Below are 6,061 nucleotides of genomic sequence, written 5' to 3' on the forward strand. Positions count from 1 at the left end.
ACATTTTTCAATTTATTTTTTTTTGGTCTAATACAGTGTGCAGAACAGACTAATGATTTTTATATATAATTTATTTTATTCAAAACATTGTAATTATTTTATCAGATGTTACCTTAATGAAAAGTAAGGTTCTCACTGAAGGAGACACAGTTGCAGTATTTACTAATGATGCAAATGAAGTTATTAACAAATTGTTTTAAATGAAACAGTTTATGTGTATCTTTTTGGGATTATGCAGTAATGGTCAACATTGTATTAGTTTGCTCTGTTTTCCTAATTAATGCCCAGATTAAAGACTTGAGACTTGTAAATGATTCATTATTTTCTTATTATAGAGTCTCCTGTCTGTGGCACAAATCAAGAAACCTTTTTTAAGCACGAGGAGTTGCCTTTTTAGTTACTGGACACTAGGGGTCTCTTAAATACCACACAAAACACTGATTCATCTGATTCTTGGAAGAGCTGAGTCTTGTTTTGCATTGAACAGAGACAGGTTTATTAACAGAAATGTTTAAAAAAATCATTTAGTGCAGAAAAACCAAAATTACAGGTGGTGAAAAATTAAACCTAGTTGAAAGTTGAAGGACAGAAATTTGAAGCTAAATTCCAATATGATTTTCATGATGTTTTTAATATCTAAAGCTTAACAACATATGATAAACAGTGAAACTGATGCACGACAGAGAGCTTATTTATGAAATCACATTTTTATGTAATTTAAATAAGCTGCTCTCTGAATATGATGAACAACATATGTTATAGCTTATGTGGTTTCTGAAAGTCAATGGGAGGTGGAGACCTTTACTTTGTGATGCAGAGGTCTTTAAACTGGCGTGTGCATAAATGTGTTCCTGATCAAGCGTGACACGAGGCTATTAAAAGGTTGGCCACCTCTCAGTCCACCATGCTCTCTGAGGATATGATAATTGGATTCCTGACACACTCACACTTTCCATAAACTATTTCTGTCTATAAGCGATTAAATATTGCTTATAGTCTAAACAATCAACACACGAATGTAGTTTCGAATTGGTGGAGTTAAAATGAGGCTTAATTTCAGCAATGAATTCAGATAATAAGTATGCAATTTCTCATTAAACAACTTTTGTACTTTCTGTACAGCATGGATTCATTGAAACAAGACTGAAATTGTGATGCATAATTAACTATATGGACATATTGATGCTCTAAGTATAAATGGTGACATACGGGTTCATTTGAGTCAAAATTTTTGGTGAAACTTTTTCTGGATGTTTGCATTGTTAAAGGGATAGTTCACTTTAAAATTAAAATTCTGTCATCATTTACTCATCCTCGTGTATGAATTTCTTTTTTCTGATAAACACAAATGAAGATATTTTGAGAAATGATGGTAAACACACAGCAGATAGTGACCATAGACTTTCATAGTAGAAATAAAAAATATAATGGTATTTAATGGGTACCGTCAACTGTGTGCTTACTATCGTTTATCAAAATATTTTCTTCATCATTTATCACAATACTTCCAAAATATTTTTTTTCCTACTATGGAAGTCAATGGTCACTATCTGCTGTGTGGTTACCATAATTTCTCAAAATATCTTCTTTTGTGTTCATCAGAAAAAATAAATTCATACAGGTTTAAAACAAAATGAGGATGAGTAAATGATGTCAGAATTTTCATTTTAAGGTGAGCTATCCCTTTAATGAAAAAGTGCATTATTTTCTATTCAATCTAAAAATAAAAAAGGTCAAAAAGAGACAAACTCGGACACTGGGTTAAATTAACCCAGAACATTTTTATATCTGCCCTAAATTGGGTTAAAACAATCCAGCTTTTTGGGTTGAAACAACCAAGCATAGGTTAAATTACAACTCAATGTGTTGGGTTTGTCCCTTTTGACCCAAGGCTTGGTTGAAAATAACCAAGCATTTTTTACAATGTATTATTTTTATGCAATTTCAATTTATATAAAAACCAAGATAAGTTTTTCTATTTACACTGAGAAAAATCTACAGATGATTTTGTAGTGTATATGATTGTTTACATGATGTCAAACTTTATATAACAATGAGACAGAGAAAATTTTATTTTTACAGACCTCTGCAAAGGTGAAAACCACCGAATTAAAGTTTTTATATGTGATTTAATTGGGCAACTATTGGTATGAGGTTTTGTCTTGTGACACATACATCATGCCAAGGCTCGGTGCAAAAAAGATGGACCAAGATACAAAGGATTAGCAAAAAACGAACTGCAAAATTTATGCTTCTATGTTTTGGCTTAAACTGTAATCCTTGCGTGCTTTTAGAAAGTTGATAAAAGCAATATTTATCTCATCTATGATCCCAATGGCAGATTGCAAGGTATTTTAATTAAAATATATTTTTCAAAGAACTTGCAATTCGCTTTTGAGGCATTGTAAGCTCTAATTTAAGACTATAAATGAAAACCATATTGATCAGGACGTGCAACTGCAAAAAAATGCAGTCAATTTATGCTTCAATATTTGGGCAATTACTGCAGTCCTTGCGTGCAATGAGATAGTTGATGATAGGAGCAATATTTATCTCATCTATGACCCCAATGGCCGATTGCGAAAGACGTCATAAGTGATGTAAATGAGCAATTCTTTGCATTCCTGCAAAATCTGAAAATCACATCCAGAAAAAGTGCAGCACTAAGAATCTAAGAATAATATGCATTAATTTTATTGCAGCCCTTTATCCATCATCAAATGCCGTTTCTTCAGGGACCTCACGTCTCACCACCCCACAAGATTTGAGTTAAAATCTCTTTTCAACGACCTTCAAAAACAATTATGTATTAAAAAAAATAAAACACTGTGAAAATATCTGCATACTACATGAGTGACGGAGAGTAAGAAACACGTTCTGAGTAAATGTGCAATCCAGATGCACTGCGTTCTGGCTGAGCTAACTGGCGTCTCTTTACGCAACGAGATAGAGGGTCATTAACGGCGGTGCTCGCGAGGCGCTCCGGATGCGCCCCGCTCCCCAGCAGCGCCTGCATCCCATCATTCCACTTTTAAACTTCCTTGAATCCATCAGCTCCGGTTTGGGGCCTTTTGCACAAGCGCAACATTCCAGAGAAATGATGTGAAACAGAAATACATCAAATTCCTGATCTGGAATACATCGTCGGGTTATGCCTGTCCGTGGCCCCTCCGTACATACTGTAAAAAGGCGCTCTGGAGTGTCCGCAGAGAGGCGTTTTACATCTGCACAGTGAGAGAAGCTGCTCGCACCTCTGGAGAGCTGTATGTTCGCTTCAATTCTCCGAGTCTTTGGAATGTGTCAGTGTGTTATAAAAAAGTCACAGCTATCCATGGAATCGATTAGTTACGTGTTCACCACTGATAGCATGGAGGCATTCATCCAACCCATAAAATTGTTCCAATCATATTTCATTTTGTTCAATGTAGGCTATTACTTTTATGGAATAATATGAGAAAAACTATAGGGTCTAATCAGAGGTGCATATCATGCACCCCTGCCTAAAAGATGACACTACTCACATCAACATCATTACATGTGGCACTGGAGAAACTCTTAGATGATACCTGCTATTGCTCCTGCTATTTCTGGATATACACTCTAAAAATGCAGTGAGTTATTTTTGACCCATAATGGGTAAATATTGGACAGAACACATTAAAAATGACCCAATGTTGGGTTGTTGTTATGCAACCTGGGTATACTGTAATAACAGTTTGGTTAAAACAACCCAGCATTGGGTCAATTTTAACCCAGCAGCGTGTTCTGTCTCATATTTACTCAACATGGGTCAAAAACCCAGTGCATACATCCAGTCTAAACAAGCTGTGACTGCCCTAAACCTAAAATCTACTATTTCACATATGCAGTAGATGTGAGGATGATTTAATGTAAATATAGTTACAGGTGATATTTTTTCACAAAAATGCATTAAAGCAGTAATGAAATGATAATTTATTGTATAATTTTTACATTATATTTGATTTATAAATGATAAAGATTAAATGTTTTTGAAAGTTTATACAAGATTTCCATATGAGATCCTGTAAGAATAACATATAAATATTATTTATAAGAAAATATGGATTATCAGATTCAACAAAATTGTAGTAGTGCAAAATGCATTAAAGGGACAGTAAGTAGGATTTACCCCCATCTAGTGGTGAAATTGTATTTTGCATTCAAATGAATAGTACTCTCTAGCGCCTCGCTTTTCCAAATGCGTGTTACAACTACGGTAGCTGTTATGTTATCACTGATCTCCGTGTCCGTTTCAGCTGGTTCACGTGTTCTGAATGGAAACATGTTGGTAGGCTAGTGCTTTTTGTCCCTCTCTGCTATTATAGTTTATAAATACGGCGGAACGACATAGAAGCTGCTTTGGACTTACCCGTTCAATGTAAGTAAAGAGAAGAAATTCTAAGCTTACAAAGAAAAGTCAGATCATTGGCAGAGGTCATTTGACACCAATGAGGACATATTTATGAATAAAGACATTGATTTTGATGAATAAAACACTTAAAATCTACTTACAGTCCTTTTCAGTGGTGGCTCGTGTCTGCTTATCCAATGGGCTTTAATTCAAAATAAGTGTTCAGAGTGTCATGTGTGTTGCTTGCGTTTTCAAAATATGTGTTTGTTGCATCATGTGAATCATGTGTATCACGTGTTTTGTCAAAATAAGTGCCTGCTGCACACGCGTCAAAACCGTTTATGATAAATACAAAATACATGCAAGACACTCCCTTAACAATAAACTCTGATTATGCATGAGATTATGTGAGTATCTGGCAAACGCGAGCGTCTCTTTTATCACAAACCCTGCACCAGGCCCTTATTTTGACAAGACATGTGATGCACACAGGATCTCTAAATGCGCAGAACACAGATTTTGAAAAAGGAACCACACACATGACGGGCTACATACATGTTGTGACGAACTTCGCTTCGAGCGCCCTCAAAATAAGGGGCTGGACACACCAAAACTTTTAAACGCGGCTGAAAACGCCTTGAGGACGCCGAATGCCAGCTGTTTTTCGGCTGAGTGCCAGCTTTCTTCAGCTGAGCGCTTTGATAGCTGTGATACTTCAGCTGCGAGCCGGTTGGTTGCTGTGGGAATGTCCCGCCCCTCCTCCACTGTGATTGGGTGGCCGTGTGAGAACTGACTTTGACGAGCGGAGCTTTTCTCCCAAAGTTGAATCTCTTTCAACTCTCGACGCTCAGCGCCGAGCGCGGAAAAACCGCCGAGCGCCGGTTTTCAGGGCGGAAAAAACCCGCTAGCTGCTGGCTTATTTGAAAAACGCCGAGCTTCCATTGGATACAATTGAAAACATGCGCCGGCCGCGGGCGTAAAAGTTTTGGTGTACACAACCCCTAAAGAAGTCACCGGCAGCCACTGGTCCCTTTAAATATGCGGAGTAATGATTAGATACTGTAATAAAATTGAATGGTGTCATTTCCCTTGCTTATTTTTTGACCTCTTTTCTCGGCCTCTTCCTGAGGAACTGTGATAAAGATTGAGCCCAAAATAATTTTGTAACAAACCTGGATCGTTTTCAAAGAAAAACTACTGAACCAACCTCTCCGCAATTGTTCTATATGGTTATAAATATGCTCAGTGGCCACATGGACCTTTGTAAAGAAGAAGTTTAAATAGAAAGGACGGTCAGACAGCAAACAATCTGAAGTTCACCACTGCATGCTCTCCCTCTCGTGTCCTATGGGAGCCTGCCTTGAGTATAGGGCAGAGTGCACTTGTGCATCTGTTTGAAACTGTGAATGTGCCAATAACTAGGAGGCATTTTTTAGGCACAATCCTTCCTCATCCTTGTTTCTCCTCTTCTTAGAGAAATGTGAGCAAATGAGCAAATACAAAACATAAGTGCCTCGACAAAAAAAATGCAAACGGCCCCCCATGGATCTGACCCCTTCCCTGCCAACTCCTCAAAATCTGTGTCTCCTTATAATTCCTCTGGCTCAGACGTCTGGCCTGCTTCAGAAATCTGAAGTTCCAGTATATTGTTTACCAGCAAGCTTTTGCTGAAATTTACACTGAACTCTG

This window comes from Paramisgurnus dabryanus, chromosome 9, assembly GCF_030506205.2.
Source record: "Paramisgurnus dabryanus chromosome 9, PD_genome_1.1, whole genome shotgun sequence".
Classification (NCBI taxonomy): Eukaryota; Metazoa; Chordata; class Actinopteri; order Cypriniformes; family Cobitidae; genus Paramisgurnus; species Paramisgurnus dabryanus.